This window comes from Mesoplodon bidens, assembly GCF_964165515.1.
Source record: "Mesoplodon bidens genome assembly, chromosome: 19".
In the NCBI taxonomy this organism is placed as follows: Eukaryota; Metazoa; Chordata; class Mammalia; order Artiodactyla; family Ziphiidae; genus Mesoplodon; species Mesoplodon bidens.
The window spans coordinates 32,952,347-32,964,943 of record NC_138179.1 but is presented as its reverse complement, the minus strand read 5'-3'; the positions used below and the strand labels follow the sequence as shown (position 1 = coordinate 32,964,943).

At 38.1% G+C, this 12,597-nt stretch overlaps 1 protein-coding gene across 16 annotated transcripts in view; it reads right to left on the bottom strand.

Moving 5' to 3' along the window:
* The window catches only part of CEP112 (centrosomal protein 112), a 390,168-nt gene that overhangs the window by 283,051 nt on the left and 94,520 nt on the right, over positions 1–12,597 (bottom strand). The window lies entirely within an intron of this gene.

The window sequence follows — 12,597 nt, the reverse complement described above, 5'->3', positions numbered from 1 at the left end:
GCCTGAAGAAAAAATACAATGTATGAGAGATAAGAATATGAAAAAACAAATGTATCATAAACCATACTAATAAAAACTAAACAAACCTCTAAATTAACCAAGTCTTTTTTTTAAAAAAAGGAGTGCTTTCTACCATAAAAGTAAGGCTAATGTGTTTATATGCTTTTAGCCATTCATTCATTCACTGAACGAATATTTACTGAACCTAGCACTATTCTCATCTAGGGACATAGTAGTAAATAGAAGAGGTGAAGTCCTTAGCCTCCAGAAGGTTATATTCTTATGAAACTTAATAAATCTGTATTTGTTAAGTGAGTACTCAGCAGTTATTTGCTCTTCATTTGAAGTTTTAGAGAGTTTTTAAATTATAAAAGCAATGTAATATGTTTAGAAAAGAAATTCATGACCCAAATATTTCAATACAGAGGTTATAAGTGACATATGTAGTATCACATAAGTGTACAGGAATATTTTATTACATAGCTGCAGTGTTTGTGCACAAATTTTTCATTCATTTTTTTATTTACTTACCATTTTATCAAAAGCACTTCATTTCTCCAGTCTTCAAAATTATCACATAATTAAATCATTTCCTTCTTATTTGATATTTAAGTTGTTATGAATTTTTTATCTTTATGGAACTAGATAAAGGTGTTTATAACTAGGTACTTTATCTAAAATTAGGGTAAGCAAGCATTAGCTGAAAGGATAATCAATTTTCATTTGAATGATTACACTTCCAGTAATTAGAAAAGGTTAGGATGATGTTCCAAATAGTATCCTTTTATACTCATTCTAAGATAAACATTTAAAATAACGTTTAAGTATTAAATAATATTATAGCCCCAACATCCTGTATTCATTTCATTCTTTTTTTTTAATGTTTATTTTCTTATTAGTCATCCATTTAATACACAATAGTGTATACATGTCAATCCCAATCTCCCAATTCATCACACCACCACACCACCCCCCGCCGCTTTCCCCCCTTGGTGTCCATACGTTTGTTCTCTACATCTGTGTCTCAATTTCCGCCCTGCAAACTGCTTCATCTGTACCATTTTTCTAGGTTCCACGTACATGCGTTAATATATGATATTTGTTTTTCTCTCTCTGACTTACTTCACTCTGTATGACAGTCTCTAGATCCATCCACTCTACAAATGACCCAATTATATTCCTTTTTATGGCTGAGTAATATTCCATTGTATATATGTACCACATCTTCTTCATCCATTCGTCTGTCGATGGTCATTTAGGTTGCTTCCATGACCTGGCCATTGTAAATAGTGCTGCAATGAACACTGGGGTGCATGTGTCTCTTTGAATTACGGTTTTCTCTGGGTATATGCCCAGTAGTGGGATTGCTGGGTCATATGGTAATTCTATTTTTAGTTCTTTAAGGAACCTCCGTACTGTTATCCCTAGTGGCTGTATCAATTTACATTCCCACCAACAGTGCAAGAGGGTTCCCTTCTCTCCACACCCTCTCCAGCATTTGTTGTTTGTAGATTTTCTGATGATGCCCTAGAATGGGCACCAGTTAGAATACTGGTGTGACGTGATATCTCATTGTAGTTTTCATTTCCATTTCTCTAATAATTAGTGATGTTGAGCAGGTTTTCATGTGTTTCTTGGCCATCTGTATGTCTTCTTTGGAGAAATGTCCATTTAGGTCTTCTGCCCATTTTTGGACTGGGTTGTTTGTTTTTTTAATATTGAGCTGCATGAGCTGTTTATATATTTTGGAGATTAATCCTTTGTCCAGATGATTCGTTTGCAAATATTTTCTCCCATTCGGAGGGTTGTCTTTTCGTCTTGTTTATGGTTTCCTTTGCTGTGCAAAAGCTTTGAAGTTTCATTAGGTCCCATTTGTTTATTTTTGTTTTTATTTCCATTACCCTAGGAGGTGGATCAAAAAAGATCTTGCTGTGATTTATGTCAAAGAGTGTTCTTCCTATGTTTTCCTCTAAGAGTTTTATAGTGTCCGGTCTTACATTTAGGTCTTGAATCTACTTTGAGTTTATTTTTGTGTATGGTGTTAGGGAGTGTTCTTATTTCATTCTTTTGCATGTAGCTGTCCAGTTTTCCCAGCACCACTTATTGAAGAGACTGTCTTTTCTCCATTAAATAATATTACAGCCCCAACGTCCTGTATTCATTTCATTCTTTCTTCACTACAATATGAATTAGGTATATAATTTAAATTTTTGTGCCATAACTTCCAAATCTGAGCAATGGAAATAATTATGTCTAATGTAAAAATATGGTATGTAGATTAACTTTTAAAAGTATGTACAATTTCTAGCTCAAAGCCTGACACATTGATATGCTCAGATTTCTTCTCTATACACCCAATTCACTTTGCCTCTTTGTTAGTGATGCCTCTGCTTTAGGAGTTTCTTTCAGAAGATAGTTTCAATTTTTCAATATATATCCTAAACTCTCCCTGTTTCCTAAATGTTAATTTACTGGAAGAAATAAAGAAAAGAATATTTCTTTTGCCTTCCAGTTTTAAATGGTGGAAAAAAGGTGATTTGTTTTCCTTCTCTTGGAAATTACCAAAGAGAGACAAGATATACTAGAAACATAAATGAAACTCCATCTTAATAAACCCTACGAGAGGAACTTATATTTCCAACTATGAAGAAGTAGCTTGCAACATGTCATGCTCCCACTGAGAACAACTGAAAACCCAAAAAGATACAAAAGAAATCTATTTGAAGGCACTGGAGAACTTCCAAGGCAGCTAGGACTTCGGGGGCCAGAGGAAGAAACACCAGAGAGGTGAGTCCACATTGTGTAAGCTGCTTTTACCTTTGAGGCATTTTCCAATCTTGAAGGATGAGAATGGGGCAAGGAAAGCAGAGCAGAGCAGAGGGTGGCCAAGCAGCCAGAGCTGAGCAACCAAAATCCCTGAGAGAAAGGAGCTCCACACAAGCAGCTTCTCCTCAAGGCATTTGTCAAATTCTTAACATCTACAGGGCAGGAAGCCAAGAAACCAAGATAAAATACTCTGAAAAGCAGACTAGAGTTTTCAGCAGCGTCACTGTACTCAGGAGTAAGAAATCATAGATTATTCAAGGAGGGCCCTAATTAGTAACATCACAGGCTTTCATTTGGGACCTGTGTTGATGGCTACAATTAGGACTGGAAATGAATCAGCAGAAGACCAAAGATTACAAAGACTTCAACCCAGCCTTGAGTCAGCTCAGTCCGTGAATGGATCAAGGTGAGTTATCTCCATACCAGCTGCATCTCAGAGTTTAGGGTGGAGCCTCTCTGGAGGAAGAAAACATCATCCAGAGCATTTATTATTTTTCATACACAATGTCTGGCATTCAATCAGAAAATACTAGGACTCCAAGAAATAGAATCCAGAGGAAAAAAATAGAAATAGACATGCATATGGTCCAGATATTGAAATTATAAAACGTATGAGGAATTTGTTATCCTAACTCAAAATGTATGAGGATGGCCAGCAAAATTAAATGATCAAATAGAAATGCAGGAATACTCCAGGAGAGAATGACCTATGGCTGGAGATCTTAGAAAATATCATCAGAACACAGTTATCCAAACTAAGCAGCATGCAAATAATCTCTTCCTTGGTTCAGTGATAACATATGCACAGGTTGCGGCTGGAAACTCTGAATCCAATCTGGCATGAAAAAGAAGAAAGAAAGGCTGGACTGAATGAAAAATCATACAAGCCATATTTTCTGGAAACAATCTATGGCTAGGGCAATTAAGGGAAAGAAATGACATTATGAGAAGCATTACTGCAGCTATTGAGCAATAAATGCTCAAAGAATTCTCTCACATACATCCCTGCATAGTAAGAAATTCATGCTATGATGGAACATGGTCCTGGTCCTATATACCCAGTAACTGTCTTCAAATAACTGGCCAAGGAAGAAATCTGTATATTGAAAGATGAGTAATAATCAAAAATGGTCCAGGATTCAATCTATATAAATATACGGTAAGGAAATGAGAGGAAAGGCAGAAAAAACAAAAGACAAATTAAGAATATTCACTAAATAAAATCACTTACATGTGACAGATTAAAATCAATGCCAAATGTGTCACAAGGAACATCTTTTACAATATGCAAAAAAATCACATATCCATAAAAACTTAGTAAACCTCACCTCTATAAAAAAAAAAAGTCAGAGAAAAACTGTAAGATCTCAGGTAGTTATATTGAGAGACAGGAAGTAATGAAACATGAACACACAGATCTTAGGAAAAGGAAAACTAAAATGAAAATAGCTCCAAAAAAAAAGAATGGTTAGGGGGGAGATACAGTTAAAAAAAAAAATGAAGGAAAAGCTTGTGGAAAGCATGCAAACCAGAATGGACAAAAATTAAACACAAGAGCAAACAACAGATGTAGAAAAGAGAAAAATGATGGTTCAAATTTACATTATTGGTGTACCTAAAGAAAATAAAAAACATACTATAAGAAAACTGTACAAAGGGCACACCATAAAACTGACACAGATGAAAAATGCCACAGTTATGGTAAAGTTACTGAACTTCAAGGAAATGATCTTTTCAGAACATTGATCAAATATCACTCTCCTGCTCAAAACCATCCAATGACTTCCCTTCCACTCAGAGAAAGAAGAGATTATTATGGCTTCTCTGTTCTCATCTCCTACCACTCTCCTTTCTCTTTTATTAACCTTCATTTTTCTTTTTAGTACTTGTCACATATATTTATTTGTTTTTTATTGTTGTTGTTGACCTTTACCAGTAAAATGTAAGCTCAAGACACTGCTTTGTTCACTATAAATCTCTCATTTCTAGAACAGTGCTTGGCTTGTAGTAAGCACTCAATACAAATATGTAGACTATCAATATTTTTTAATTAAAATAGGGTAATTGTTAAATTTTCAAAATCTCCATCCTACACATCTGTTCTTCATAGAATATACCAAAAAGTTTTTTGTGTGTGTTATAAAAGGTAAAGATAGAACACAAGAAATTCGAAATAGGGATAAAGATATTCCCCCTATACTCAAACTATTTTTGAAAATCCATTTTTTCTTTTTCTTAATGCAAAAAGAAACATGTGATCCTTATAAGATATTAGAAATTGTTAAAGAAACCAAGGCAAAGAGTATTGAATTGATACAAATAAGTAATTCTCCAGAATTTGCTAAGGAAAAAGGGTTTCTATTAGCCAGAAAAGCAGTCAGCCATCTTTCTACAATATGAATATTGAATACAGTGGACATGAGAGAAAAGAATAAAAGTACTAGTTATATGAGAAAGAAAAATATAGGTGAGAGGAAAACATACCCAACAAATCAGAGAAGAAAGTCCAGGATGTTGAAACAATATTTTGATCTCAGTTGTCTGTATATCATTGTACAGAGTAACAGTGATTAAAATATATATTATATATATATATATATAATATATATGATAAAATAGAAATAAAATAAGTAAAACAAAATACACATTGTACATATACCTATACAATCTGCCCCTCTAATAAGCAGTGGCAATGCAACTGGGTATCATATGATTACCTTCTGACTCTTGCATTCCAAACTGCCCTGAACAACTCTAACCTTTTCCTTACTTTGCTCTTTACACCCATACCAGCAGTATAATGGTGAGTAATGATCAAATCATCTCATTCAAAAATATGTATATGTAGTGTTTTTCCCAGTTGAACAAATTAAACTGTCCATCCTGAATTTTATGATGGAAGACTTTTCTAACTCAACAAGATTATGCTTCACTTTTTATAACAACAACTCCTACTCTAGCACCATACAAGTATGAAGAGTGCACTTCCAATTACTTCATCAATAACAGAAATAAAGAGAGTAACTCTCACCCAGGTATGCAAAGCTGTTTCAACATTTGAAAATCAATTAATGTAATCCGTCTCATCAATGGCTAAAGAAGAAAAATCACAGGATCATATCAATAGACGCAGAAAAAGCATTTGACAAAATCCAACACTGATTCATGATAAAAAAAAAAAAAAACTCTCAGTCACATGTGAATAAAGGGGAATTTCCTCAATTTGAGGAAAAAATCTCTACAAAAAACCTACAGATAACGGTTAGAAGCTAGAAGCTTTCCAACTAAGATCAGGAAAAAGAAAAGGATGCTCTCTCTCTCTCACAACTCCTTTTCAGCATGATACTTGAAATCCTAGCTAATGCAATATATAAAAAAGGAAATAAAAGGTATACTGATCGGGAAGAAAGACATAAAACTGTCTCTGTTCACAAAAAGATGATCATCTATGTAGAAAATCTAAAGGTATACATCAAAAAACTCTTGAAAATAATAAGACATTAAGAAATAATAAGACACTAGAGAATATTATACTTCGTAAAGTAAGTCAGAGAAAGACAAATATTACATGATATCAATCATATGTGGAATCTAAAAAATAATACAAATGAAGAGAGGATCTATATACAAAAGTGAAACAGACTCACAGACATAGAAAACAAACTTATGGCTACCAAAGGGGAAAGATGGGGAAGGGAAAAAAAAAAAAAAAAACCCTTGGAAATAATAAGACACTATAGCTAGGTTGCAGGATACAAGGTTAATATACAAAAGTCAATCACTTTTCCTAGTAATAAACAAGGGGAATTTGACATTACAAACACAATACTATTTACATTAGCACCCCCAAAATGAAATACATACAAATATAACAAAATATGTACAAGATCTACATGAGGTAAACTACAAATCTCTGATGAAAGAATGAGAAAAATCAAAGAACTAAATAAATGGAGAGATAGTCCATGTTCATGGATAGGAAGATTCAATAATGTCAATGTCAGTTATTCCCAAATTGATCTACAGATTTAATGCAATACCAATCAAAATCCCAGCAAGTTATTTTATAGATATGGACAAACTGCCCTTAAAGTTTATATGGAGAGACAAAAGACACAAAATAGCCAATACAAAATGGAAAGAAAAGAACAAAGTTGGAGGACTGACACTGCCTACTTCAAGACTTACTGTAAGGCTACAGTAATCAAAACACTGTGGTACTGTCAAAAGAAAAGACAAATAGATCAATGGAACAGAACAGAGAGGCCAGAAAGAGACCCCCATAAATACAGTCTGCTGATCTTTGACAAAGGAGCAAAGGCAATACAATGGAGCAAAGATAGTCTTTTCAACAAATGGTGCTAGAACAGATGGACAACCATGTGCAAAAAAAAAGAATCTAGACACATCTTAAAAACTATCTCAAAACATCACAGACCTAAATGCAAAATGCAAAACTACAGAAATCCTAGAAGATAACATATGAAAAACCTAGATTATCTTAAGTTTGGCAATGACTTTTTAGACACGACGTCCATGGCACAATGCATGAAAAAAGTAATTGATAAGCTGGACTTCATTAAAATTAAAATTTTCTATTCCATAAAAGATAATATGTATTAAGAGGATTAGAACATGGGCTTCCCTGGTGGCGCAGTGGTTGAGAGTCCACTTGCCGGTGCAGGGGACACGGGTTCAAGCCCCGGTCTGGGAGGATCCCACATGTCGCGGAGCGGCTGGGCCTGTGAGCCATGGCTGCTGAGCCAGCGCGTCCGGAGCCTGTGCTCCGAAATGGGAGAGGCCACAGCAGTGAGAGGCCCGTGTACCGCAAGAAGAAAAAAAAAAGAGGATTAGGACATAAGCCACAGACTGAGAAAAATATTTGCAAAAGACACATCTGATGAAGGACTGTTATCCAAAATATACAAAGAACTCTTAAAATTTAACAATAATAAAATAAAAAACTAATTAAAAAATGGGTCAGGGGGCTTCCCTGGTGGCGCAGTGGTTGAGAGTCCGCCTGCCGATGCAGAGGACACGGGTTCGTGCCCCGGTCCAGGAAGATCCCACATGCCATGGAGTGGCTGGGCCCGTGAGCCATGGCCGCTGAGCCTGCGTGTCCGGAGCCTGTGCTCCGCAACGGGAGAGGCCACAGCAGTGAGAGGCCCGCATACCGTGCAAAAAAAAAAAAAAAAAAAAAAAAAAAATGGGTCAAAGACTTAGACACCTCACCAGAGAAGATATACAGATGACAAATAAGCATATGAAAGGATGTCATATCACATGTCATCATATATCATCATAGAAATGCAAATTAAAACAATGAGATACCACTACACACCCATTAGAATGGCCAAAATCCAGAACACTGACAACAAATGCTGACAAGTATGTGGAACAACAGAGACTCTCATTCATTATTGGCAGGAATGCAAAGTAGTACAGCCATCTTGGAAGGCAGTTTGGCAGTTTCTTATAAAACATACTCTTACCATACAATCCAGGAATCATGCTCTTTGGTATTTACCCAAATGAGTTAAAAACTTGTGTCCATACAAAAATATGCACACAGATGTTTTGTCTTGTTTTAATTAATTTATTTATTTGGCTGCGCTGGGTCTTAGTTGGGGCACACAGGATCTTCATTGCCTCATGCGGAATCTTTAGCTGAATGTGGAATCTTTTTTTAGTTGCAGCATGCAGGATCCAGTTCCCTGACCAGGGATCGAACCAGGGTCCCCTGCATTGGGAGCACGGCGTCTTAACCACTGGACCACCGGGGAAGTCCCTGTACACAGATGTTTATAGCAGCTTTGTATTCATAACTGCCAAAACTTGGAAGCAACTAAGATGCCCTTCAGTAGGTGAGTGGATAAACTGGTACATCCAGAGGATGGAACATTGTTTAGCGCTAAAAAGAAATGAGCTATCAAGCCATGAAAGGGCATAGAGGAAATTTAAATGCATATTAATAAGTAAAAGAAACCAATCTGGGACTTCCCTGCTGGCTCAGTGGTTAAGAATCTGCCTGTCAATGCAGGAGGCACGGGTTTGAGCCCTGGTCCGGGAAGATCCCACATGCTGCAGAGCAACTAAGCCCGTGAGCCACAACTACCGAGCCTGCACTCTAGAGCCCCCGAGCCACAACTACTGAGCCCACATGCCTAGAGCCTGTGCTCCGCAACAAGAGAAACCACCACAATGAGAAGCCCGCGCACCACAATGAAGAGTAGACCCCGCTCGCTGCAACTAGAGGAAGGCCGCGCACAGCAATGAAGACCCAATGCAGCCAAAAATTAATTAATTAATTAATTATTTAAAAAAAAAAGAAAGCAACAAATCTGAAAAGTCTACATACTGTATGACTCCAATTATATGACATTCTGGAAAAGACAAACTATGGAGACAGTTGCCAGGGGTTGCAGGGAGGGAAGGATGAACAGGTAGAGCACAGGGGACTTTTAGGGCAGTGAAAATACTATGTGCAATACTGTAAGTTTAGATCAATATATGTCATTATACATTTGTCCAAGCCCGCAGACTATCCAATACCAAGAGTGAACTCTAATGGAAGCTATGGACCTTGGGTGATGATGCAGCAACGTAGGTTCATAAACTGTGACTGCTGTAGCATCTGGAGGGAGATGTCCATGGAAGGAGGCTCTGCATGCCAGGAGTAGGGACAGGGGTACATGGGAAATCTCTCTACCTTCCTCCTCCTCAATTTTGCTGTGAATAAAACAGCTCTAAAAAATTAAGTCTAAAAAAGGTAGGCCCCAAAACCATTTCCTTTACCACGCTATTCAACACATTTCCTCAGGCTCATGCTACGCTTGGAAATGGATTGTATGGATGATGTCCACACTAATTCCAACAAACATAGACCAAACACAGACCAAACAAGTAAGTCAAAGACTTACTTCTCCTGAGAGTCACTTACCAATTAATTCAAATAGTTCACATGTTTAGCACAGGAGATACATAATAAATAAAGAGCCCATGAAATGGGCCAAAACAACCTAGTTGGTACTGTCTGTGAAGACTGGCACAAGGTTAGGAAGTCCCAGAGCTGTGCCAAACAGAACAGCCACCAAAGGGAAGACAAAGAGTGGAAATTAGGAAACGGGTTCAGGAGTAGAAAAGCAGGATAGCAGCCAATCAAACTAGAAAGACAAGGCACAAGAGGGGTGAGAGTGACAGCAAAAGAAACAGAGTGAGGCATGAGCAGGCTTGAAACAAAGAACAGAACCATTCTGATACCAAGTCTCAATCACTGGGCACCTGTGTTCAACACCTGCATTGCTGGAAGCTGGCACGGTTTCTGGTGCAAGGATACTATTAAATGTGGCCCTAGGGCTTCCCTGGTGGCACAGTGGTTGAGAGTCTGCCTGCCGATGCAGGGGACACGGGGTCGTGCCCCTGTCTGGGAAGATCCCACATGCCGCGGAGCGGCTGGGCCCGTGAGCCATGGCCGCTGAGCCTGCGCGTCCGGAGCCTGTGCTCCGCAACAGGAGAGGCCACAGCAGTGAGAGGCCCCTGTAACCCTACCCCCCCAAAAAAAGATGCTGATGTAGAATCACATTTTTCAGGCTGTAACAAACAGTGTGGGAGGGGAATTCCAGAGTTAATAACTACAGGATCAGAGAAGGAACAAACAGATTACCTTGCGTACAAAGAATATATTCACACATGGTGAACTCAGAGGTGGCACTCGGAAGACAAGGTTGGAGTTCTTAAAAGGACGTGGCTTGTAGACAGAAGTTATAATAGGCATCAGATTAGTAATTCAAGTTCTCGGTCAAGGGAAAATGGGACAAACTGCACTTGTGGGATTTGGAACAAGAGGAGAATGGGAGAGCGACCGGCAGGCTACTGGAAGATTCCGGAATGAGGCAACAATGGCCTGAACTCAAGTGGTAGCTATGGAAACAGAAGGGGAGAGAGCAGGTCCAGGAAAATTTTCAGAGAAGTAAATAGTATGATTGAGTAAAATACTAAATGCAGGAGATGAGAAGTGGAAAAATCATAAATCTTCCAGGTTCAAAATCTAATATGCCAAGAAAACTGGCACATTCTTCCCCGGAAGAAATGCAGGCTGTGAAAAAAGAATCTAGTTCTATTACAAATACATAAAAGAATCTAGTTCTATTACAAATACATAAAAACCTCATTGAAGGGGTAGCGGGGAAGGTGATGACCTATGCAATTTTGAAATGAGTGGCATCTGTGAGACCGAAGCCAAAAGGAATTGCACGTAAGCACTGTTCCCTAGTTGACAAAGTTGGTTGCCATGGGGATATGGATCAACAACTCTGATTATATCCATTTCTGTACACTGAAATTGAACAATTAGAAGATGATGGTGGGGGCTTCCCTGGTGGCGCAGTGGTTGAGGGTCCGCCTGCCGATGCAGGGGACACGGGTTCGTGCCCCGGTCCGGGAAGATCCCACATGCCGCGGAGCAGCTGGGCCTGCAAGCCATGGCTGCTGAGCCTGTGCGTCTGGAGCCTGTGCTCCGCAATGGGAGAGGCCACAACAGTGAGAGGCCCGTGTACCGCAAAAAAAAAAAAGAAGATGATGGTGGAGGCCAAGTTTCCAATGTTGGATTGAGAATTTACAGAGGGGAGGAGAAGGCTAGAATAATCTATGTGGTAATGGTTTAGAGTTACAGACATCATTAAGAGATTATGTTTAGCTTAATACAGATATAGATGGTTACATGTACTAATGTTTATAGATATGCATATATATACAGGTTTATGTATACACAAATACTCTATCTGGCGAGAGGACATAAAAGAAATGACACCCCAGCAGTAATAAGTACACCCAGCAAACAGATCTTGGTTTCTAATACCAGTCTCCTTGTAACCCACATTGATGGGGTGGGTCAAAAGGGCAGAGGGGCCTACTGTAGAATCTCCCAACGGCTGAAGCTGGAACAATTCAAGCAACAAAATAAAGGAATACTGGATTATAGCCCAGAGCATAAGATAAACATCCATGAGTCCATATTGATAAAAATAAATGATTCAATAAATTAATAAATGAGGGAGAAGAGACAAATCTCCCACGCAGAAAAACTCCAAATAATTTACATAGATACTCCACCCTGAAGTATGGAGAGTATAACTCCCCACTTCTTATGCACAGGCTGCACACAGGTACTTCCTTCCAAAGAGGACAGTATGGAAAGGCAAGGAGGGAATGCCTTCACAGTGGAAAACCTAACAAACACTACCTCAGCCAGATGATCAAGGTTAATATCCACAGTAAGTCATTAGTAGCATATACCCTTGATGTGATATGCTGAGAACAGCACTTTGCCTCCATGATCTTACTGCCTCAACCCATGACCCCAGTCTAATCATGAGAAAAACATGAGACAAATTCCAATACAGGGCATTATACGATATTCCTGAACAGTCCTCCTCAAAACTGTCAAGGCTATTAAAAACAAGGGAAGTCTGAGAAACTGTCACAACCAAAAGGAACCTAAGCAGAAAATACAATGTGGTATCTGGATGAGATCCTGGAAAAGAAAAAGGACATTAGGTAAAAATTAAGGAAAACTGAATAAACTATGGACTTCAGTTTATTAACGTATCCTGTTGATTCATTGATTGTAACAACTGTACCAAAATAACGTAAGATGTTACAAAGAGGGGAAGTTGGGTGTGGGGTATATAGGGACTCTCTGTACCATCTTCTCAAGTTTTCTGTAAATCTAAAACTGTCCTAAAAACTAAAATCTATTTTTCTAAATGGTCA